This window comes from Chiloscyllium plagiosum, chromosome 17, assembly GCF_004010195.1.
Source record: "Chiloscyllium plagiosum isolate BGI_BamShark_2017 chromosome 17, ASM401019v2, whole genome shotgun sequence".
NCBI classification, from domain to species: Eukaryota; Metazoa; Chordata; class Chondrichthyes; order Orectolobiformes; family Hemiscylliidae; genus Chiloscyllium; species Chiloscyllium plagiosum.
The window spans coordinates 56,365,875-56,392,504 of NC_057726.1; the positions used below are offsets into that span (position 1 = coordinate 56,365,875).

Below are 26,630 nucleotides of genomic sequence, written 5' to 3' on the forward strand. Positions count from 1 at the left end.
CCTCTATCTCACACTCACTGTTGGGAGGCCTGTAGTACAGCCCCAACCTTCCTATTTCTGAGCTCTGCCAGTATTGCCTCACTGCTTGAGTCCTCCATCCAGCCCTTCTTTAGCACAGCTGTATATTCTCTCTGGCCAGTAGTGCAACTCCTCCACCCCTTTTTCCTCCCTCTCCATCCCTCCTAAAGCATCTAAATCCTGGGATATTTAGTTGCCAATCATGCCCTTCCCTCAACCAAGTCTTAGTTATAGTAATAACATCATACAACCTGAAGGTGGCAACGCAGATCATTAGAGTGGTTAAGACGGCATCCAGCATGCTCTCCATTACCAGACGGGGTATTGAGTACAAGGGTTGGCAGGTCATGTTATAGTTGTGTAAGACTTTGGTTCGGCCACATTTGGAATACTGCGTATGGTTCTGGTCACCACATTACCAAAAGGAAGTGGATGCTTTGGAGAGGGTGCAGAGAAGATTTACCAGGATGTTGCCTGGAATGGAGAGGAAGTCGTACGAGGATAGGTTGAGAGTTCTCGGCCTTTTCTCGTTGGAACGGCGAAGGATGAGGGGTGACTTGATAGAGGTTTATAAGATGATCAGAGGAAAATAGATAGAGTACAGTCAGAAACTTTTTCCCCGGGTACAACAGAGTGATACAAGGGGACATAAATTTAAGGTGAAGGGTGGAAGGTATAGGGGAGATGTCAGGGGTGGGTTCTTTACCCAGAGAGTGGTGGGGGCATGGAATGCGCTGCCTGTGGGAGTGGTAGAGTCAGAATCTTTGGTGACCTTTAAGCGGCAATTGGATAGGTACATGGATGGGTGCTTAAGCTAGGACAAATGTTCGGCACAACATCGTGGGCCGAAGGGCCTGTTCTGTGCTGTATTGTTCTATGTTCTATGTTCTAACCCTGGTTTAAGGAAGAGTGCACCAGGACTTGCCAGAGGCAGCACTAGGCATAGAAATGAGATTTCAATCTGATAAAGCTACAACACAGGACTATTTGCAAATAGTGGAAGCAATGTACATGATAGACATGGCCGAGCAAACATATGACCAACAGTCTAAGCTCTGCAGTACTGCCTCAACCAGTTATGAATCAAGGTGAACAATTAATCGACTCGTGAGGTGAGTTGGCTCCACAAATATCCCCATTATCGATGCTGGGGGAGGCCAACACATCTGTGTAAAAGACATGATTGAAGCTTGCATTCAACTGCTTCCATACAGCTTCAACACTTGATTCTATTGAGTAATGTGGGAAATTTCCCAGGTATGTCCTGTGCACAAACAGTAGGACAATTAGCACCCCATCAGCAAAGTGATGAAAGGATTTGTCAACAGTATTACCAAGCAGCACTTGCAAAGGAATCAGCTTGTCAATGACTCTCACTTTGGGTTCCATTGCCACTTTGGACCCCTAAATCTGCCAATATCATCAAACCAGAGATCAACCCTGGTTTAAGGAAGAGTGCACCACGACTTGCCAGAGGCAGCACTAGGCATAGAAATGAGATTTCAATCTGATAAAGCTACAACACAGGACTATTTGCAAACAGTGGAAGCAATGTACATGATAGACATGGTCGAACAAACATATAACTAACAGTCTAAGCTCTGCAGTACTGCCTCAAAAGAGCTGAATTAAATTTAACTAGCCATGGACAAAAGGTGAGGTGAGAGTAAGGCAGTATTTGACCAAAAATGGCATCAAGGAATGACACAAAACTGGAATCAATGTGAATCAGGAAGAGAACCCTCTGCTGGTTGAAGTCACACTTGTCTCATAGAAGGGTGGTCACAGTTGTCGGAGGTCAATCATATCGGTGTCAGGACATCTTCTCAGGGTAGTATCCTATACCCAATCGTCTTCAGCACATCAGTGACCTTTCTACCATCAAAGGGAGAGAGATTTACTGCGATTCCACAATGGTCAGCACCATTCATGACTCCTCAAATGTTGATGTACAAACACAGCAAGACCTGGAAAATCTCAAGTTTGGGCTGACAAGTGACAAGTAACAGTTCTAAGTACCAGGCAATGGCCATCTCCAACAAGAGATCGTCCCTTGGTATTCAACTGTTCTGAATCCCCATCAACAATCAACACCCTGGGGTTTACCCTTGCCCAGAAACTTAACTGGACTTGGCATATAAATATGGTGGGTACCAGAGCAGGTCAGAGGCGAGAAATACTGCAGCGAATAACTTCCCTTCTGTTTCCCAAAAAGCAAAAAACACCACTGGCCATTGAAGATAAGGGCTTTTGTCTGAAATATCGACTCTCCTGCTCCTCAGATCCTGCCTGACCTGCTGTGCTTTTCCAGCACCACACTCTTGACTCTAATCTCTAACATCTGCAGTCCTCACTTTTGCCTAAACGAGGTAGGAGGAAAATGAGAGGGAGTTACTTTAACAAACAAATACATTATTTCATGATTCCCAATTGCGCTAGTGACATTCAGTGGCCACATATCAAAATGCCAAAGAGTTGTTGCCAAGTTGAGAGCGCAGTGGGCAAGAACATGGCAGGTAGAATAAACTGCAAAATTATCCACTGTAGGGGAAGTTTTAAAAAACAGAACATTATTGTGAGAGACTGAGAAATGTTTGCATTCAGAGGAACATGGGCATTCTTGTCCATGTAACAAAAATCTTACAATTAAACCACAGCAAGCACAATAGTTTGCATTACAAAGGGATTGGAGTGCAAGGGAATGTCTTACTACAATTACATAGAAACTTGGCAGTTTTCATCACCCTACCTAAAGGGTGCATATGTATTTCCCCTCCAGGCAGTACAATGAAAGTTCACAAAACTGGTCAATGGGCTGACCACATTGTTCTGAGGAGAATAGACTGGGCTCAACATTTCCTGGAATTTGGAAGAACGAAAAAGGTCTCACTGACACATAAAATTCTTACAGGACTCAACAGACTAGATGTTGAGGAATTCTTTCCTGGCTGGAGTGTCTTGGACACAAGCTTACTGTCTCAGGATTAAGATGAGGGGAAATTTCTTCACACAGTGGCTTGTGTGTCTTTGGAATCCTCTACTCCAGAGAGCTGAGGATGCCAGTTTTTGAGTAAATTCTAAACAGAGGTCGATAGGTTTTTTAGATGCAATGAGGGTTAATGGATAAGGGGTTGTGTGTGAAGTTAGAGGTCCATGATTTGATTAAGCAATGGATCAGGCTCAAAGATTCAAATGGCCTGCTCCTGCTTTTTAAAAAATTATTGTGTTAAACATATTCCTAAAAATTGCACGGGCATTGTCTGTGGGCTTTTCGAGATTATTTGATTTTCAATAAAGAGAATGATGATTGATTAATTTAGAAAGCAGACTTCAAAACTTGTTTTGCAAAGCCACCTAATGGCTAAAGCTGCCACTGTCATCATATTACACAATGGGAGCCAGCAAGTTTAAGTTTAATTAGTTAGTAAGCCTGCAATAATAAACTAGACCCAGTCACAGCAATCATAAAAATAATGGATGAATACAAAAAATGGTATCACTGCTGTTCTTCAAGTGAAGGCAAGTTGTCACCTTTACCTGGTCTGGTCTGCAAGTGACTCCAGGCTTATAGCATTGAGGTTGACCCTTAAGAGAATGTCCTTAAAGCCACTTGGTTGTATGCAAGAACCAACCTTCTCAAGGACAATTAGGAATGGAATGGTATTGCCAGCAACACCTATATCCCAGAAATGAATGGTTAAAAATAAAATGATGCTTGAGAAAGCAAAACTGAGTGGGAAATGTTGATGAGAGGTTATAATAGTAAATGGGGATACAAATTTTCCCCAGGTGACAAATTTTCAGCAACAGAAATGGAGGTCTGTTGTTAGGAATTGCATGATCTAAGGGAAAGCTAATTTTAATCATGTAAAGCACATTGAGAAGGTACTAAATTGAGACTCCTAAATGTTTCCCAAAGTCCTACAGGATTGTTAAGTGGGAGGTTTGATGTTAACGTTACTCATGAATGAAGTTTCTCTCTGCCCTCACTTCCAGAAATAGTAACAACCATTCTCCAGGTGCCAGACTAGAATAAACCATGGATCAGAAATAGAAATGAAATCCAGAACCTTAGCAATCTTTAGTGGTTCCCATTATGGTTATCAACTAATTTGTTGCCTTATAATGATGGGGGAAGAAAGTACTTTCTTTTCCTTTGCAATGCATTTATATATTTAATATATAGCTCCGATGCTGTAATTACTTTAAACATTAAAATTACATCCCAAGCCAGTACTAAAGGAACTTCCTCTTGAAACATCCAGGAAGTTCCCTCCTCTGCGTTTCTCACTTTGAACTGACCTATGCAGCTTGGAAAACATTCAACAACTCGGTTATGCAGATCTGCAATAAAAAGCCGTGTGTGTGGAAATTTTACTGAGTAAACCATCTGAAGTCAAACAATAAAGTGACTTTTTTCCTGAATTTGCAATATTTTAAAGTAGCTGCTTTGTGCCAGTGTTTGAGTGATGACTCGCCACTGTTAAGCAAAAGAGCAGTGCCAATCCATCATATCATAATGGGTTGGCATTCGCTGTCTCAAACGGGCTGGGTCCAGCTTCATGACCATTACTCTTCATCATTTGACTCAATGAATATCAATTCTTACGCCTCTGTAATCCTTTATGTTACTGGACTAGTAATCCTGAGGGATGACCAAATGATCCTGAAACAGGGCCAAATCCCAGCACAGCAACTGTGAAATTTGAATTTAATTAAATAAATAAATAAAATCTGAGAGAAAAGACAACAGTCATTATTCGCTGACCACTATATAATCAGATTGTCATTTGGGTGGGTGGATTGTGGTGGAAGAGGAGTGGGAAACATTTTGGATGTTGCCAGGGAGGGTCAGACATCACAGTGGGTAGGGATCAGTCGAATTGTGGGATCTAGTTCAGGTGGTGATGAGCGTGTTGGGACAGGATGAATGATCCTGCTCCTCTTGGCCCACAAGCAATGCTTGAAGAAGATACTTACTTTCTCCTGCCAAGATCTCCATGCATTAGAATTAAAACTCCAGTTAAAACTGATTGCAGTGACATCCAAAAGCCAACTGGCTGCCTGCCAGTCCCTCCTCTGCCTTGCAGAGAATCAGAATCACATGAACTGGAGGCAGACTAATGAGTTTTAACATTTTTATCTTCCTATTGTCCCTCAACCCATCCATCCTTCCACTAGATACCAACCTCCACTCCCCCCAGCCCGCCAAGTGACTGTTGCTCATAACAGAACCATAAGAGCAAGGTTTTGAGATTTGGCTTCACTAGTCTTCTTTCACTGTACTCTCAGTACTTCAAAGCTGTAGGTGTCCTCCTTAAAAGCCAAGACTAACTACCAGTTCTTCGTTTCAGATTTAGAAACAAATAGTAATAACAGCAGCAGTTTTCTATAGATGCGAAGATACATATCAGGAGCCGAAGTAAGTATTTCAGCCCCTCAAGCCTATTCAGCCACTCAATAAGATCACAACAGATTTGTTTGTGTTTCAAATGCCACATTTAGCAGATAACATTAGATTCCGGTGCACAATTTGATTCAGAATAGGTCAGGCCTCACTCTTCTGAATTCCAATGGAAACAAGTCTAAACCTGTCCAACCGTCCTCGAAGACAACATCCTCATTTCAGATATCAATCTCATAAACCTCATCCAATGCATTTACATCTTCACTTAAATAGAGACACCACACACAGTATTTGAGATGTGGTCCCACCTGTGTAACTAAAGCATTACATTCTTCCTTTTATGTTCAATTCCTCTCGCTCTAGAGGTTAGCATTTCATTAGCCCTCTTTATTGTGTGTTGTACTGGCACACTTTTCTTTGTGAGCAAAACGGGCAAATGATCTACCATCTCAACTTAACATCCAGGTGAGAATTCACTGCAATACTCAGCCATATTGTATATACAGTAAACATCAATTCAACTTCTTTTAAAATGATTTGTCCCCCTTTTAGATAAACCCTGAATCAATGACTCATCTGTCCCTATCTGGATGTATCACAGCTATAGCAACTGCTCTTCCCAAGACTAAAAGAAACTACAAAGAGTTGTGAATACAGCCCAGTCCATTAGACAAACCAACCTCCCATCCATTGACGCCATCTATACTTCCCTCTGCCTCAGGAAAGCAGCCAACATAATCAAAGACTTCTCCCATCCTGGATATTCTCTCTTCCACCCTCTTCCGTTGGAAGGTAGACATAAATGTTTGTATACACGTACTAACAGTGGCAAGAACAACTTCTTCCCCACTGTTAGCAAAGTTTTGAATGGACCTCTTTAAAGTTAATGTTGATCTCTCTTTCTGCAGCTTTTCAGCAGCTCTAACACCGTGTCTTGCACTCTGTTACTCTGATGCACTCGTACAGTACAATCTGCCTGTAAAGCACATAAGACACCATTTTTCACCATACCTCAGTACACGTGACAGTAATAAATCAAATCAAATGGCTGAGGGTATGTTAGCTGTTAATTGTGTCTCAATGGGAACACACACTGAGGCTGAGGCAGAGGCTGTGGGCTCAGTCACATTAAAGGAGTGCTGCACAATTTGCAGATGGTATTTTTCAAGTGCGACACTAAGCTGGACGTCCAGACTGTTTTCTCTAGCAGATGTAAACATAAAATGGCACTAATGGAGTTATCCCCAGTATCTTGGCCAATATTTAGCCTTCCAAGAGCAATGCTAAAATAGATTATCTGCTCATTATGATATTGCTGTTTGTGGGAGCCTGCTGTATGCAAATTGACTGATGTGTTTTCCTATTTTACATTGATGACTACACTTCAATAAACATACTTCATTGATTATAAATCATTTCAGGATTTATCATAGAATCATGGAATCCCTAGTGAGGAAACAGGCAATTTGGCCCAACAAGTCCACAACTACCCTCCAAAAGAGAAACCCACCGAGACCCATTCCCCTACCATATTATTCTACATTTAGTACACCTAACCTACACATCCGTGAACACTATGGACAATTTCGCTGTTCTAGAATGTTCACAAACATCATAAATCCAAGTGTTTTCTTCTTCCTTTGATTGGTTTTCTAGCTGCCATGATCTCTAGCAATTTAAACCAAACTAAAGGATGAGGTTAGATCAGTTGCTCAAAGCTTATTTAAGTAAATGCTAAATTCCACGAGAGCCAGTCATTGATTGAAGCAAAGCATGCAGGATGCTCCACATTAAAATGGACAATACACTTCATTTCAAATTTAGTTGCAAAACACACTGCAGCTATTAGATCACAGTGTAAAACTTAACATAGTTCACTTAGGGGTTTATTGGATGGAAAATAAAAATTCCCACAACCAAACTTGAAAAAGATTGAATGGTTCATACCTGGCCACAGACCCCATCTTCCCACTGCAATGATCGATACAAGTAAAGTTAATCACAGCGTATTACCCTGGGAACTGAGATTGTTTTGACCAAGACCGGGGACCCTTTTGCATTTTAATCCAAAGCACTTAACAGGTCTGGTTTCCTGCTTCTTCCTGCCATACGTCTGTCATCCTGCCTCACGGCGCCAAGACATCTGCCAGCTATTCACTTATCTCACGAAGCCTTGCGTGTGACTGGGCTATCTAGCCTCAATCCCCATTCCTCCCCCCACCCTCTGCTGGAATGAGAGTATGATGCAGCTAGATAAATATCACAAAAAGGAGTTTGGTTTCCATTCACATAATCCGCTCTCGTTTTCAGTACTCAGAAACTAAAAGGCTGCCTAAATAGGAAACAGATGGTGCATGTACACACACACACACACACATATATACAGACTCCAAATAGTAGCCACTTTGGCAAGTATGTCACAGTTTACCACAGAAATGAAAAGGAACAATATATTGAGGCTAATTCACACAGACTGTGGAGGGGTGGGGGGGTGGAGGGAGGAAAGGTGAATATCAGGTATTTATTTCCATTTACTAATTTTTCACCCTTTACTTTTATGTATTTTCATTAAAATCTCATGCTCAACCTTAAAAGAATTCATGGACACATTCCAAGACTTTGGCTTTGGTACTGCATTCCTCTTACCTGTATTGCAACTGATTTCCTTCTTTCCATATTTATGTGCAGTACACATTGTTCAGTAGTTCAGAAACTCAGTTGAACAACACTCTTTTTAAAGAAAGAACTGTTTCTTTTTGAAAACTGCCCATGGACTTCTACACTAGGGGCTCATGACAAATGGTTTGCCCCACATCCAATTTTGTAATGTACCTGAGTACAAAGAATGTAACATTATATTCTCCCTTTCTTCCTCCAACTAAACTTCCCCACGAGAACAGTTGAACTTAGTTACTTCCAGGATTGCATACCTAGCTTTATTCAAGTTGGTTTTTGGGGGTGGAACAGAGTTCAAGAACAAAGAACATTACAACACAGGAACAGACTCTTTGGCCCTCCAAGCCTGCGCTGATCCAGATCCTCTATCTAAACCTGTCACCTATTTTCTCAGGATCTGTATCCCTTTGCTCCCTGCCCATTCATGTATCTGTCCAGATACGTCTTAAATGATGCTATCATTCCCACCTCTACCACCTCTGCTAGCAACGCATTCCAGGCACCCACCACCCTCAGCGTAAAGAACTTCCCACATATATCTCTTCTCACTTTGAACTCATGACCCCTAGTAATTGAGTCCTTCACTCTGTGAAAATGTTTCTCGCTATCCACTCCGTCTACACCTCTCATGATTTTGTAGGCCTCAAATCAGGTCCCCCTCAAACGCCTTCTCTCCAATGAAAATAATCCTAATCTACTCAACCTCTCCTCATAGCTAGCACTCTCCATACCAGGCAACATTCTGGTGAACTTCTCTGCACTCTCTCCAAAGCATCCACATCCTTTTGGTAATGTGGCGACTGCAGTATTCCAAATGTGGCAGTTGTCTTATACAATTGTAAGATGACTTGCCAACTCTTGTACTCAATAACCCATCCAATGAAGGAAAGTATGCCATATGTCTTCTTGACACTCTACTGACCTGTGTTGCCACCTTCAGAGAACAATAGACTTGAACACCCAGATCTCTCTGTACATCAAATTTCCCAAGGATCTTTCCTTTACTGTAATAGTTCGCTCTGGAATTGCATCGTCCAAAATGCATCACATTGCATTTGTTTCCATCTCTATTGAACTCCATCTGCCATTTCTCTGCCCAACACTCCAATCTATCTATATTCTGCTGTATTCTCTTACAGTCCCCTTCACTATCTGCAATCTTAGCGTCATCTACAAACTTGCTAATGGAGCAACCTACACCTTCCTCCAAATCATTTACGTACATCACAGCACGTATCCCTGTGGGGCACCGCTGGTCACAGGTCTGCATTTTGAGAAGCTCCCTTCTACTACTACTCTCAGTTTCCTGTTACCCTGTTGGGAAAGGAATTTATTTTAAGTTTGGTGGACATACCTGGAGAGCTTCAAGGTCATTGAATGTTCACTGCAGACAGTAGAGTTTTTTTTTTAGAAACCAGGTTTCCTAGAAATCACATGCCTGGTCAGAACTGCTGGCTTTGCTGTACAGCCTGCTGCTGGGCTGTATGAAATGCTATTTGGCTTGGAGAGCTTCTTGTTTTATTTGGTTCAGTCAGTTAGAGAAAAGTCTGCTGAGGACAATCCAAGTCAAAGGAAAGCCTGCTGAACACATTCAGGGTTGGAGGAAAGTTTGCTGGAGACAAGCTGCCCTGCTGATTTCTCTCTTTTCTGAGAATTAAACTTCCTGCACAGTTCAGGGTTGAAACTTCTTTGTACTTTTGAAAGAGAGTGATCAAAGAACATCTGAAGATTGTATTTCCTCAACAAACTGAGTCTGCAAGACTTCAAGGATACGATTAGCAATGACCACATGAAAGGACATGACAGCAGAATTCAGAACATCCAATGAGTTATCCTTTTGCCTTCAAGAATAACTGTTGGCCATTTTCTTTCTCTCAGAAAACCAATTGCTGCAGAGAAATCAATACGTTCCTGTTTGTTTGAGGAGAACATGTGTTTGTTTGTGTATTTTGTGGATATTTATAGGAATAAGCATTTACACTTCTATGTTGCTGTGTGCGTATGTTAACTAATTATTGCACTTTTACTGAATAAGTTTTGTTTTGATAATAATTGTATTTATTAAGAAATAGATAGACCATTTGAAACATATTTTGGATAAGGCATTTAAGTTAATTTAGGAAGTCTTACTGGCTTGCTAACTGAAAAGTACTGTTATTTTACATTGTGACCCACAGAGTCATGTGATTAAAGCAACAGAGTACTTCTCCTGCCTAGATCACATCAATACAGTAAATCTGCTGATGGCAAATCTCTGCTATGCTGCTGGATCACTGCACAACATTATTAGCTTTCATATACCTACTTGATCAGCAGAGAGTTAGTTGCCACTCTCGTGTTGGACTGGAAACAGAAGATGTTACTAACTTACAAGATGTTGCTACCTTACAATTCAGCCCCTCCCTGAATCCCACAACCCCTCAACACTTGAAGTGGGGGGAAGGGCTTTACTCCTGGGGTTTCTGAAATCACTGACAATGTGAAAGCTATTCTAATCTAGTCACAAGCAACCAGTCTGAGAAACCAGTCCTTCCATTTAGATCGTGGATCAGTAAAGTAGGTTGAATATCACTGACTCTGCTGTCGGGATACGTTGAAGAAGAACCATAACTGAACCTAAAAACACACATAGAGTCTCACACATACACAAAACCTTCCACATATCATCCCAGGAAGTACAGCTATAAAGGGACAGGCTAGACTGAAGGTCTTTGAGGGGGTAATGTGGTTGACTCTTAACTGCCCTCAGGGCAATTTGGGATAGGCAATAACTACTGGACTAGCCAGCAACACACATCACATGAGTGAATAATACAAAGTTGTTTATCTATTGATGCTTGTGCACTGAACTCTTGGACATAAATGACTTCAGCCTGAAATTGTGTCATAACACACATCGCAACAGATTTGTGAAGATTTTATTCTGGTTTCCCATGTACAAGCATTCTTTCTGAATAATTTATATTAGCTCCATGCATTAGGGATCAGACCCCATCTTCCACTTCCACTCTCCCACTTCTCTTGTAAACATGTAGTAACCCAAATTGCTCAGCAGCTAGGTTGGTGCTGCTGCCTACTAAAGCATATCTCAGAAGCAAATACATCAAACAGGAGAGCTCAGTGAACAATTTTAAATCCAATCAGTACCTTGCATCAGCCACCAATCAGTTATACACAGTTAAGCCTGATTCCAATGAGCTTAGTTGTCATAAAGAGCAGCAAAAGGCTTCCTATGCAAATAAGAGATTTTTAAAAATATCTCTTATACCATAGAGTCAATCAGCACAGACCATGGGTGTATATGAGAAGTAAAAAACTAGCACTAAGCCCAGAATCAGCAGCATCCATTCTCCATGGATTCACCAATTAGCTTCAATAGTCAACTTTAAATACTGCAGTAAAATTGAGGAGATTATTTGTCTGTACAATTTATTTGGTCTGTACAAACCTTTGGCCTGTTTATAGTGTAGAAATGTTGTCAATTAACAATTTTTTAAAAATCTCATGTTTCCTTTGGTAAGTCATGTCTATAATAAAGTGGGCTGGTTTTTCAGACACTCAGATGTGCTGCACAGCCAAAAATCAGAGAAACCGACTTGACATCCATCTTGAGTTTACTACTCACGTACTGGGTATAGAGGGAGAGGGAGGAACTCAGAAATTGGAGACCAATCTCACTGATGAATGCGGATTACAAGATTTTGTCAAAGGTAATCGCCAACCGGGTCAGGTCTGCTCTGGGGTCAGTGATTCACCCTGACCAACCCTGTGCTGTACTAGGCAGGAAGATCGCCGAGAGTCTCGCACTCCTCAGGGATATGATCGCCTACATGCAGGACAGAGGGTTGGACCAGGAGAAAGCCTTTGACAGGATATCACACAGGTATATGAGAGATGTTCTCTCCAAAATGGGCTTTGGGGAGGGAATCTGCAATTGGATCAGACTGCTCTACTCCAAAATTGTCAGTGCAGTCTCAATCAATGGGTGGGAATCAGATAGCTTCCCAGTCAGATCTGGAGTCAGGCAGGGCTGCCCCCTCTCTCCTGCCTTGTTTGTGTGCTGCATAGAGCCATTTGCCTAGTCCATCAGGAAGGATGTGAGCCTAAGAGGGGTGACTATTCCTGGCAGTGGGGGCCTGCAGGTTAAGGCCTCCCTGTACATGGATGACATCGCCGTTTTCTGCTCGGATCCGCTGTCCGTGCACAGACTCACGTGCACGTGACCAGTTCGAACGGGCCTCAGGGTCAAGGTAAACCAAGGCAAAAGCGAGGCCATGCTCTTTGGGAACTGGGCCGACCAATCCTCGATCCCCTTCACCGTCAGGACCGACCACCTGAAGGTGCTGGGTGTTTGGTTCGGGGGGGCTGGGGCGTGTGCCAAGTCTTGGGAGGAGCGTATCAGCAAAGTGAGGCAGAAACTGGGCAGATGAAAGCTACGGTCGCTCTCTATCGCGGGAAAAAATCTGGTCATCAGATGGGAGGCACTGTCATTGCTGTTATACGTGGCACAGGTCTGGCCTATTCCCAGAACCTGTGCCACTGCAGTCACCCGGGCCATCTTCCAGTTTATATGGAGGTCAAAGATGGACTGGGTCCGGAGGGACTCAATGTATAAAGATCTGGGCAACTGAGGAAAAAACACACCCAATGCCACCCTCACCCTGATGGCCACCTTTGTGTGTGGCTGCATCAAGCTGTGCGTGGATCCCTAGTACGCAAACACCAAGTGTCACGACGTACTGAGGTTCTACCGGTCCCTGGTGTTGCGAAGGATGGGTCTGGCCTCACTGCCATGGAACGCCCCGAGTAGTTGGACCGTTCCGTATCACCTGTCTCTCGTGGAGAAGTTTATGAAGAAAAACACCTTTAACCACACGTCCATCAGGAAGTGGTCAGCACGTAGTGTCCTTGAGACCCTTTGGGAAAAGGAGAGGGCGGATCCTATCGAGCAGTTCCCTGAGCAGACTGTCAAAGCCATTTGGCAGAATGCCTCATCGCCAGAACTTTCCAACAAGCACCAAGACATGGCTTGGCTGGTGGTGAGAAGGGCTCTGCCTGTGAGATCCTTTATGCACACCCGGACTCTCAGCCGCACCGCACGCTGCCCTTGCAGCGGCTGCGGGGGGGACGAGACCGTCACACACCTCCTTCTGGAATGTGCCTATGCAGAGGAAGTCTGGAGAGGAATGCAGTGGTGTTTGTCGAGGTTCGTCCCGAGCAGCGCTGTGACGCGGGACTCCGTGCTCTATGGTCTGTTCCCCGGGTCGCACACCGAGATGAACATCAACTGTGCCTGGAGGATCATCAACTCGGTGAAGGACGCTCTCTGGGCGGTCGGAAACCTGCTGATCTTCCAGCTGAAGGAGTTGACCCCGACTGAGTGTTGCAGACTGGCACAGTCCAAGGTCCAGGACTATGTGTTGAGGGACGCACTGAAGCTTGGGGCAGCTGCCACCAAGGCGCGGTGGGGAAAGACCACTGTGTAACATCTGCCTGCCTAAGAAGAACAGGGGGCCCACCCAATCATGTGGGCTCCGCTGATGCCTCAGCTAAATATATGAATATATGATTGACAAACGTACAAACCTATATATAAAAATGATAAATTCTGATCTCTGTATGCAAAGAAATGGAATGTTTGTGTATGTATGCCATGACCAATTGTACAGACCATCAAAATATTTTATGAATAAAGTATATTTTTGAAATAAAAAAATTCACGTACTGGGTATTTGGTTTGGAGGGACATGCATCAAAACATGGGAGGACCACGTCACAAAAGTGAGGTAGAGACTAGGCAGTTAGGAGCACTGGTCGCTTCCACTGTGGGGCAAAACCTGGTCATTGGGTCTGAAGTACCCTCCATGTTGTTGTATGTGGCATGGATCTGGCCTAATGCACAAAACTGCGCTGCTCCAGTCACCTGAGCCATTTTTCACTTCCTTTGGAGGTTGAAGGAGGACCAAGTCTGAAGGGACATTATGTATGAAGAATTAGACAAAAGAGGGAAGAACATACCCAATGCTACCTTCACCCTGATGGCCACCTTTGTGTGCAGCTGCATCAAGCTGTGCGTCGACCCTCGGTATGCAAACACCAAGTGTCACTACGTAATGAGGTTCTACCTGTCCCCGGTGTTACGAAGGATGGGAATGGCCTTGTTGCCGCGGAACACTCCAAGTCCCATATCACCTGACCTTCGTGGAGAAATGTGTGAAGGAAAACAACTTTGACCACAAGTCCAACAGAAAGTGGTCAGCACATAGCATCCTCAAGACCCTTCAGGAAAAGGAGAGGGCAGATCCTGTCATGTGGTTCAGAGTAAACTATCAAGGTCATTTGGCAGAATGCCTCAGCACCAGAACTCTCCTACAAACACGAATACATTGCTTGGCTGATGGTGAGAAGGGCACTACCCGAGGTCCTTCATACAATCCCGGACTCTCTGCGTCACCTTATGCAACACTCAAAGTGGCTGTGGAGGGGAGGAGACTGACAAACACCTCCTTCTGGAATATGCCTATGCAAAGGAAGTCTGGAAAAGAATGCAGTGGTGTTTGTCGAAGTTAGTCCCGAGCAGCTCCATGACATGGGACTCTGCGCTCTATGGTCTGTTCCGAGGGATGCACACCGCAACAAACATCAACTGTGCTTGGAGGACCATCAACTTGGTGAAAGGTGCTCGTTGGTCTGCCTGAAACTTACTGGTCTTCCAGGTGTAAGAGTTGATCCCAGCTGAGTGTTGCAGACTGGCGCATTCCAAGATCTAGGACTACGTGTGGGGGGACGCACTAAAGCTTGGGACAACTGCTGTTAAGGCACAGTGGGAAAAGACCACCTCGTAAGGTCTTTTCACCAAAGCATAATGGGGTTCTATCTGGTAATCAGACACTCCTGATGTCTCAGCTAAATGCCAATATTTTAACTTAAACATAGAGAAAGCAGTAAAGACAGTATAGATCTGTACGGCTTCATTAACTATGTACATAAAGATTTCCTTCCAAGAATAAAGTATACTTTTGCAATAAAAAAAAAAATTCACGTAGGTCTGCTCCCTGGGATGCACACAGAGTCAAGCATCGACTGCACCTGTACACCACCAACTCAGTGCAAGATGCTCTTTGGTCTTCCTGAATCTTGGTGGTCTTCCAGAACAAGGGGTTGACCCCAAATAAGCGTTGCAGACTGGCACATTCCAAGATCCAGGACTGAGGGATGGATTAAAGTTTGGGGCAGCTGCAGTCAAGGCGCAGTGGGGAAAAGACTATTGTGAGGTCTTTCTACTGAAGTTAAATGGGGGTCAGTTCAGTTTATTAGACCATGCCCATGCCTCAAATATATGTAAATACAGGTCTTGTACAAGTAAGAAATGCCTTTGGGGATGTTTGTTAGGTCGAGTCAAACTCCAATGTTTGTTTCTGCATATGCTACTGTACAGAACCAAACTGCTTTAGTGCAGATATATGCAGATAAAGATATTTTTATGAATGGGGTATAATTTTGATATTAAAAATGTTAGTGTGTCCTGGACAATATTTATTCCTCAACCAATATTCAACAAAACATATTACAGTATTAGGCATGATCACAATGATGTTTGTTGGGGCTTCCTGTGCACAATTTAGTTCCTGAGTTTCCTACATTGCGATGACGGCTACAGTTCAAAAGTATGTCATTGGCTAAAAAGGCTTCAAATTATTCTTGAGGTGATGAATGGGGCTGTATAAATGCAAATCTTTCTTTCTTTGTTATGACCCATAACTTTGATGGAGACATGTCATCTGGATGAAATTGGGACAGTTATTTAATGGAGCTCAGGATAATGTTAGTAACCAAAGAAATGCTCATCACCACAATTACAATGTTAGTGGTTGCATACTTTGGATTACCCCCTGCCACCATAAACTGCATCGAGATGACACTATAATTCTGTCTTCCACTTGGCCACTGCGCTCAGTTTGACATTTCTCAACAGTTCAAAGAGCCTAAGTTTGGATGATGCAATGGGTGACCAAGTTGCTCAGAATTGGCAACAGGGTCCAAACCAACTCATCCTAAAACCCAGAAAGACAACTTTGCCCTGTCTGACAGCTCCTTAGATAAACTTGTGAAAATTTCTTTGAGAGAAGAAGGATTACCACTGAGGAAATGCTTTCCTTGATGATCATGTAAGCTCTAAGCTTCCTCATACTTTACCACTATGCCACTGATTGGACAATGAAATGGAAAAGAAAACATACTGCCCTAATGGTACCCAAGTGACCACTGTTGATTGCCATTGAAATCCATCTGGTTCACCAATGCCTTCTCAGGAAGGAAAGCTGCTGTCCTTAAGTGGTCTGATCTACATGTGACTCCAGGTCCACAACAATTTGATTGATACTTACCTGCCTTATGGCCAATTAAGGATGAGCAATAACTGCTGGTCTAACCAGCCACACCCTCAAACGTTGAATGAATGAAAGAAAAATGTAAGTATTATTTAACTACTCATCCAACATCACTTCATGTTTTCTTTTGCCACAGGAGATAAAGGGGGTGGTTAAAATCTGAGTGACCTGTACCTATGTCTTTGGTCTTCATCACACGGAAGATCTTCACCTTCACAGTAAGGTACAACATCTGTGATTGTGGCAAGTCAGTTTGATGGATTTACATACTGTAAAATAAACCTGTAACAACATCAAACCCACAGACTGATCAAAGTTTTGTGGACCAGGAGAGTATTTGTGCTATTACAGTGGGAAAACCTAGCTTCCAATTTTTCCAATTGGGATCTGAAATAATGATGGATGGTAATGCCAAGCTTAGTTCAAACTCTAATTCCTAGTCCCAGTGGGTCATTTCCAGTAACCTCAATTCCAAATCACTGTATACTAGCATTTCCGATTTAAGAAAATAGAACAAATTTGAATGCAGAGATGTCTTATGATTTTGTTGATTAATGCACAATAGCAGCCTGCACATCCTTCATTCAACTTCATTTTCACATTATTTCCTAATGATAATTATTCTTAACCCACCAGGGGGTCAAAAGCTTTCGACGGTTTTCTGCCAACACCATCTGGAGAAATGACACTCATCAAATTCCAAAAAAAAACCTCTCTGTGGGTTATTATTGCAGACTGATTTGCATATGTTGAATGACCATGTAAAAAGACTGAGTTTTAGTGATTTGGGGACAGTGTTGTATATGACTAGAACCTATTGCTGCTGGATTCCTCTGTGATTTCTATAGTGCAGTCATGTCACTACCAAACCCCCTCTGACCACCAACTTAACCCAATCTCTTAGCTGTTTTTGATATTGGTACCTCTATCAATCTTGCCTTTAAATGCTAACCTGATTTGGGAATATTTATCCTGCAATTCATACAAGGAGATAGCATCAATCTGTTCTAAAGTGATCTTTAACTCAACGGGTCTTTACATACACCATATAATAAGAGATAAATGGGCTTAACTCAGCATTTCATTAGAGACAGGGGTTAAAGGAGTCACCATTTATTTACAGGGAAAAATCAGTAATGGAACATAGCTCAGGGTACTGAACAGTCAAAGATCAAATAGGGGATAAATAAAGTAAGTCAGAAAGCAATAGTTAGATGACACCAATTTTGGAGCAACTAGCCTGTGGACTGTAACTGGAAGGGGAAATAAAGGAACTCCACAATTTAAGCCAGATTCACGTGAAGATTAACCAGAGTTTAAACAGAGTGAGGACTTCAAAGCAGCAAGAATACAGGAAACTGCAGGAGAGCCCATGACCTTCCTTTGAAGAAATAAAAGCACATATTGCAGAATAACCAACATGAAGGATAATTTGATATTTTTCCAAGCGATGGCTATTGATTTTACAGGCAAGCCAGAGAGGAAGACAGAGGTTTTTTAATAAAATCTGCACGACACAATTTAGGTTTTAAACCTGTTCCATTTGTATATTATTGTTGCTAATAAAGTTGGATTTAATTTTGAATGAGAGCTGGCAATGAAAACAAAGAAAATACAGTGCAATTCAGCAGAGGAGGAGGAGGAGAGTCAGGTAATAGAGATTCATTTGCAAAATGTCACTTCCCCTCTATTTATCTTTCAATTTAATTTTAGGGGGAGAAAGTACATTCCCACACAACTATTACATTAGAAAGAGCATTATTAGAAATTCTTTCCTTGTTATACTAATCCAGGAAAACTGGGAAAGTAATTTGTAAACTAATTTTGGAAGTTTATAGTTAAATTTGCAACTGTTTTCACTAATTTAAATATATATTGTATTTGTTCATGAAGTGGCACAAGATCCCTCATCACAATGAAGACTCAATACTTGGAAACAACAATGTGCATTTATATAGCCTCTTTAGTACAGTAAAATGATCCAAAATGTCTCAAAGGAATGTAATCAGTCTATATTTCATACCAAACTCTAAGTAAATGTTCAGACAGATGACCAAACACTTAGTCCAAAAATGTAGGTATCGTAAAGGAGGAGAGAGACGCAGAGAGGTTTAGGGTGAGAATTTCAGAGCATAAAAACTCTCAATAGTAAAGCTACTTAAGCCAGGGAGGTACAGGAGGACAGAAATACAGGGGTGAAGTGATATTGGAGAGTTAGGGGGCATCTGGTATACAGGTAACAAAGGCACAGATGAAGTAGAAGGGTTGGACAACTTTACTGAGCTTGAATAAAGATGATCTTGATGCTAGGCTGTATCAGCGTACACATGGGAAGCTGAAACTAGATGTGATCACCAATGGACATGGGGTGGTGAAAAACTTGGCCATAGTGGTGTTTTAACAGGTCTCCGCTGAGGAGATATGATGATATAGCCCAGCATCAAGACCATCTTTTTCCAAGCTCAGTAACATTGTCCAACTCCTCCACTATTGAAACCCCACCTGTGCCTTTGTTACCTGCAAACTAAATGCCCAGACTCCGGGCTAAATATTAAACTTGATCCTTGGAGAAAGAGCTGGGGAAAACAGACACAAGGTTCATTGAACAGAAGAGAAAATTAATGGTGTCTACAAATAGGCACCGAAACGTAACGCCAATTTTAATAGCTGGGTGGCATGTCCTTACTTGTCTTGCATATAGGTGTGGGATGTATTTCGAGAACCTGTTTCTAACTAAAATTGTTCCATCGATTTGGAGACTGTAATGACTAATTTCGGTTTAATGAGGGCTTACCATTGCAGAAGGTGAGCCCATCAGAAAGCAAAGGAAGCAGCTCGCCTAACCTGTCAGTCTGGTAACATTCTCCCAACTGTACCTTTCCCGGATTCCATTGGAAAGATTCAGCATCAAGCAAGCCCTCTGAAAAGGAATTACTATGGTTAGCTTCCCAGACAAAGTCTTATCGCCAGACACTGGTGTTAAGAGAGAGGCCCAGAATAACCAACACAAGCACAAGGAAGTACAACACTTCACCACTTCTGATTAATTGACATTTGAAATAAATGGTTCTCCACATCTGCTATCTATAAACTGTATTAACTTCACAGTATTTTTCATTTAATTTGATTAAGTAGTGTATATGATCCAGATTCATTCTTGATCCAGGAATAACATTCCATGAGATTGTTTTCTTTAATCTATGTAGAAATCTTCATCTCCGCTTGCGATTTCCTGGTTGTTTAGTTACACCTCGATCCAGATTCACATTTGCTTAAATTCTTTCCAAACAATTTAAAAGAAGAATAAAGATGAAAAAAATGAAGCATGCAAATCACAAATATGCTTATTCTACCAGGCTGGCCAGAGAACATCTCTTATTAAAGCAAGAGCTTGCATTTATTTAGCACTTCACAATGTTTTTACAGCCAGTGACATCCTATTGCTTGTAATGTAGGAAACACCAGCAGCCAGTTTATCTCAGAAGCTACAATGAAACAAAGGATTGGGATGCCACACAGCTATCAGTTTAATGTCTTATCTGGAAGCCAGCATGTCCAGTGGAGGACTGCTCAGTACCAGCTTCAATTGTATGTTACAAAAACAGAAACAGAGTATTGAATACAGGAGTTGGGAGGTCATGTTGCGGCTGTACAGGTCATTGGTTAGACCACTGTTGGAATATTGCATGCAATTCTGGTCTCCTTCCTATCAGAAAGATGTTGTGAAACTTGAAAGGGTTCAGAAAAGATTTACAAGGATGTTGCCAGGGTTGGAGAATTTGAGCTACAGGGAGAGGCTGAACAGGCTGGGGCTGTTTTCCCTGGAGCGTCGGAGGCTCAGGGGTGACCTTATAGAGGTTTATAAAATCATGAGGGGCATGGATAGGGTAAATAGACAAAGTATTTTCCCTTGAGTGGGGAAGTCCAGCGGAAAGATATAAAAGAGACCAGAGGGGCAACTTTTTCACGCAGAGGGTGGTACGTATATGGAATGAGCTGCCAGAGGAAGCAGTGGAGGCTGGTACAATTGCAACATTTAAAAGGCATCTGGATGGGTATCTGAATAGGAAGGGTTTGGAGGGATATGGGCCAGGTGCTGGCAGGTGGGACTAGATTGGGTTGGGATATGTGGTCGGCGTCAATTTAAGGGTCTGTTTCCATGCTGTACATTTGTACGACTCTATAAGGACAACCTTTAGAGATGCACCATAGAAAGCATTTCTATCTGGGCACATCATGGCTTGGTGCAGCAATCGCTCTGCCCAGGACCGTAAGAAACTGCAGAGAAGTGTGAACACAGTCCAGGCCATTACGGAAGCCAACCTTCCATTCATTGACTCCATCTGCACTTCACGCTGCCTCAGAAAGGCAGCCAAAGAGCCCTCCCACCCCGGTTATACTCTCTTCCAACCTCTTTCGCCAGGCAGAAGATACAAAAACGTAAACATGCGTACCAACAGGGCCAAGAACAGCTTCTCCCTGCTGTTATCAGACTGCTGAATGAACCTCTCCAACATCAAATGTCACGTTGATCTTGCTTTTGTGCACCTCCTGTGCAGCCATAAACCTTGTATGCCTCACTGTCTAAACACTCAACGATTTATATGTCCTTGAATGCTATGACCTGCCTGTACTGCACACTAAAAGCTTTTCACTGTACTCAGGTACATGTGACAACAATAAAATCAAATCAAAGGGTCACTGGACTCAAACATTAACTCTGCTTTCTCTCCACAGATGCTGTCAGACCTGCTGAGTTTCTCCAGCAAGTTCTGTTTCTGTTTCAGATTTCCACCATTCAAGTTTTTTTTTTGTCAAGATTATGAGTTGTTTCTGAGTATTCCACAAACGCTTTCCTCAGAAACAAGAATCTACACTGAGCCAAGGTTAGGATCTTGAAAATAAGGACTGGATTAATCTATATGCTGTTCCCTTCACTGCACAGATGTCACTTCTGAAACTGCATGCAAAGTCATATGAACAATGTGACATATCTCTGTCAATACATGCAAGCTAATGTCTTCATAAGATAATGTCTCTTTAAATTCTGGACATTTCCAGTGGCTGATCTGATCCTGGAGAATGTATTATTTTGTGATAATGCTGTAAAGTGTATTGATGCACTTAAAATGGAGCATTTAAAAGCCCATCATTTTGCACTGCCAGATGTGCTCAATGTGAAAAGAATGACAATACTGCAAAGATCGGAATTTAAATTGATAGCTTTCACAAATTGACAAAGATTGTGTGGGGTGTGGAATTGCTGCAGTGGGGAGCCTGAGCTAATCGGGACGCATTCTGGAATGTACACATCCCAGTGGAATAATGTAACCCTACAATTTAGAACTAAGCAAGTACATCAGAAATCAATTAATGTTGGCTTTGAACTGTTGCTGGAAATGCAGCCTGCAGAAGCACAGCTAAAAATATTCTGGCACAAGCACTCTGTGCATTAGCAGTTACAGGAAACATTCAAAGATGCGATGGAAAACATCCCTCTAAAAGAATAATGATTGGGCTGCTCTGCTCTGCTGCATCCCCCAGTATGCCCAATCCCTGCCACACATCAAGTCACTAGACTGGAGAACTAATCAATGGTAAACAAGAACAATGCTGAATGATTCTGACCTTCAGCTCTGCAAATGTTCAGGGAGTGCGATGTAAAAAAAAAGGTAATGTGGTATTGCAGGCAACTGCTGTTACATAATGGTGCCTACTGAAAATATTCCTGTCAACAGGAAATCCTCTCTGAGAAACTTACACATCAATCTCAGTTACTGGCTTTAAATGATGGGGTGGGAGCAGATGGAGGAGAATTTGAAAACAGGAAGGGGCAAAATAGGCAACTGACCCATTATTGTAAGTTTCCAAATAGGCAGGTTTTGTTAAAATCACTTATCCTCAGAGCTCCAAACAGTTAATCCCTAAAGCCCCTGGTCACTTTATAACTGACAAAGATATATCGCGCCCACTGATTCCAGCCCAACCTCCGCAAGACCTCTGACCATGTCAAACAAAAGACACACTCAATAATCACTTCACATTTCACTCAAATGGTAGCTCAGTGATTAGCACTGTTTCCTCACAGCGCCATGGACCTGGGTTTCGATTCCACCCGCAGGCAACTGCTTATGTGGAGTTTGCACATTCTCCATGTGTCTGCGTGGGTTTCCTCCGGATACTCCAGCTTCCTCCCAACGTGCAAAGATGTGTAGGTTAAGTGGATTGACCATGCTAAATTGCCTGGTGTTCAGGGATGTGCAGGCTTAGTAGATTAGTCATGGAAAATGCAGAGTTACAGGGATCGGGTAGGAGTGGATCTGGGTGAGATGCTGTTCAGAGGGTGGGTGTAGACTCAAATGGACTGAATGGCCTGCTTCCACACTGTAGGGATTCTATGAAACATACCTCAAGGCAATTCATATGCAACTAATCTCTTTGGAGAGCAGTGACGTTAACATGCCTGTAGATAATGCACAATAATGTATTACCTCATCATAGGAATAGCATTGGCTAAGGGAGGTATGCTGCCAGTACATTGGCAGAGCTCACTGCTCTTCTTTAAATTGTACAACAGATCTTTTAGTGCCCATTAGAACCAATAGAACAAAGAGGATGAAACCTTAGGTTAACATTTTATCCAAAGGGTTACACCTCCAACAACATTTCCTCTTGTGGGGGCATCTAGAACCATGGGTTACTGTTTCAATATAACGTGGATCGCCCATTTATGACAGAAATGAGGAGAAAATGTTTCTTCAGAGGGTTGAGAGTCTTTGGCATTCTCTTCCTTTAAAGGCACTCAAGGCCGAGTCATTCACCATGTTTAATGTCAGACTCTTGATGAGCGAGGCGGTTAAAGATTATCGGGTCAGGTGAGAATGTGAAGTAATCAGACCAGTTATGATCTTACTGAATTGCGGTGCAGGCTTGGGGGACAGAGTAGTGTACATCTGCTCCTATGCAATGCAAGACTCCTGGGATCATAGGAACAAGTATAGGTCATTCAGTCTTTTAAGACTGTTCCTGACATTCCACTACTGTGGATAGAAGACCACAAGGTGGCTCACCTCTGTCTCCCTTTCCACCCTCTACAAAGCACATGTCATGAGTGCAATGGAATACTCTCCATTTGCCTGGAAAAGTGCCAAACTTAACTCCACCGACGACACTCCATCCACCTCCTTAAAATATATGATCTTCACCACTGACACACCATGGTTGCTTTATGTACCATCTATAAACTGACCACTCATCAAGACTTCTTCAATAACAATTCCCATCGATCAGCGAGAAGGACACGTTCAGCAGACATATGGGAATACCTCCACCTCCAAGTTTCACATCATGCTCACTGTTGCAAAATCCCCAAACTCTCTAAATAACAGAAAGCCACCAGCCATGGGAGTATCTTCAGCACACTAACTGTTGCAGTTTTGGCTCGGCTGTTAATGGAGAACACATTTATAAAGGCTACAGGTCCCAACACATTCAATGGCCCTGAAATCATGCTTCTGAGCTAGCTGTGCTCTAGCCAAGCTGTTCAAATACAGCTGCAATCGTGACATATATCCAACAACTTACCCAGGTGCATGCTGTACATGAAAAGCAGCCCAAACCCTATCGTGCCAATTACTGTCCAATCGGAATACTCTCAATCGTCATCAAAGGGATGATTAAAAACTAAGTGGAAAGATTTGGAGGAGGCGAGATGAATCATACACTCAGCATGTTATTGCCTAATCCTGTTCCCTGTACTCCCCATTGGGCAAATTAGGGATGGTGATCTTGCTAACACCAAACACATCCCACGGATTCTATTGAAAATTCCCGTTATTGTCCATGTCTAACAAAACCCCATCAATCTGAGTTTTGAAATAATCAATGGATCCAACCTCTTCAGCTATCTTTTGTGGAAGTGGGGGATTTCCACCAGGCTAAAACAGTGAGGCAGTGCGAGCACACCAACCAGGAATGAACTAGGTCTCATTTTAAACTCTGCCTCTTGGTTCTCGACTCAGCCAATCTTTTTCTCTCTTATTTATCTGATCAAATCCTTTAACCATATCAAACATCTCAATTGAGCTTAATCTTCTATGCAATAGGAAACACAAGGCTGGTCTAGGAAAACAGTTCTCTGATTATAACCTTTTTAATCCCATTAGGACTGCAGCCCAAATGAAATGCTCCCATTCCTAAAGGTTATTTCAGAACCAGAGGGAAGGGCCTATCTAGTCAAACCAAGTTGGAGCATTTGATAATCAGCATTTGGATTTTTCCAAGATGTGCCCTCCCTCATTGCAGAGGTTTTAAGAGATAATTTGATGTTGGAGGCTGTAACTTTTGAGTTCTACTGTGGGACATCATTCTGTTTTTGAATAAAGGCATTTGTGTTCAAATGTCCTGGTCAAAAGCTCTGTATCAGGTTTGTGTGTGGTTTTTTTTCTGTTCCAGAGGGATGGAGGGAGTTAGAAGAATTCGTTCCTATTCAGGGTCTAATGAACCGAATACCACTCCAGGAGTTACTAACAAAGATCTCCAAATGCAGAATCAAACACCTTCTACTTTGCACACCAGTGTAGTTCAGTTCCAACATGAGGCAAACATGCTGAACCGTGCAATTCACGTATACTCCCTGCTCCCGAGCCTCATTACCAATTTGATAACTTAGAATTGGTTTGACAGTGTGGAGGAGATCTCAGCGTTAGCAAAACCCACAAAAGTTTGATTCTATCACAGGAGCTGGAATTCAAATTACTCCCTCGCTAATGGAGGGTGAAAACCACATCGTTGCTTATCTTCAGCGCTGCTAACCCTTTTCAACTACAGGTGCTGGCAAAGACTCTATTCTGACTGGATGAGGAGTGCCTTAGTGACAGCTCGTGTTCAATTCTTAAATTGGAAAAAAATCTATGCGACAGGAGTAATTAATGTTGGTCGACACTGAGCTAACGATCACAGCACATCACGATCACTCGGTAGAGAGTGCAGTGCAGCACACTCTAGCTAAAACGTTCTCTCATTAATGTTTTCTAGATCAAACATTAGTAACAGTTAAAAGCCCTATAAATAGCAGGCCATTATTCCTCTGCATTCATACTCGGTCTTGCTTAGTCTGTGTGCAAAGTCACCTGAGTCTGTCTGTCTCTCTCATCTGTACAGCCAGTCTGAGTGAATGTTCAGAAAAGCTATACGAGACCAGCCTCTCCGTGGGTATTGTTTTATTTCGGTCATAAAAAAAATTACCATTTTAAGCACCCAGAGATAGCATATAAAGGCAACTCAATCTTAGGCAGTTTTTAAATTAAAAAAAAAGTTCTCTCGCCAGACTGAAAAGATATCGATGGTGTCTCCTTCAAAACATATGGTATAACTTCCAAGTTAAGTATGAGAATGCTCCCCGGTTTTCAACGGAGGGTAAAAACTGACAGTACAAAAGATTGGAGCTAATCACATTTCCCTTGAGGTCTATTTTGCCTGAATAACCGTGCAAACATTTTTCTAACCACTAGTTGGTGCTATTTTGTAGCAGGAATAAATACCCCAAGGGTAAACAACTTTTTATACATGCTGGAGATATCTAGTGGCAGTTCAGGGATATTACATCGAATCTTCTAGGTTGAATCATCATGCTAACTTGCATTTGCAGGTTACTGGATGATGTGGAAAGTTTGATTCCCCTTGTGGGGGTATTTAAGACAAGCAGACATAATCTCAGATAAGGGGTTGCCCATTTAAGACAGAGATGAAGAAGGATTAGTTCTCTCACTCAGTGGAGCTCTTTACTGCAGAAGGCTGGGCCCTTTTAATTATATTCGATGGTCCACATCCCAGAGTTCTGAGTGAGGTGGCTAAGGAAATAGCAGAAGCGTTGGTTGTGATCTTTTAAAAGTCACTGGATTCAAAGAAAGTCCCAAATGATTGGAAAACCGCTGTTGTAACCCCCTCGTTCATGAAAGGATCAAGATAAAGGATGGAAAATATAGGCCGATTAGCCTAACCTTGGTTGTTGGTAAAATTCTAGAATCCTTCGTCAAGGATGAGAATTCTAAATTCTTGGAAGTGCATGGGTCGGATTAGAACATGTCAGCATGGATTTAGTAAGGGGAGGTCGTGCCTGACAAACCTGTTAGAATTCT

General features: G+C 42.4%; 1 protein-coding gene across 1 annotated transcript in view; it reads right to left on the bottom strand.

Annotated features, from left to right (window-relative positions):
- snrkb (SNF related kinase b) overlaps positions 1-26,630 on the bottom strand; it is a 125,942-nt gene that overhangs the window by 46,171 nt on the left and 53,141 nt on the right. The window lies entirely within an intron of this gene.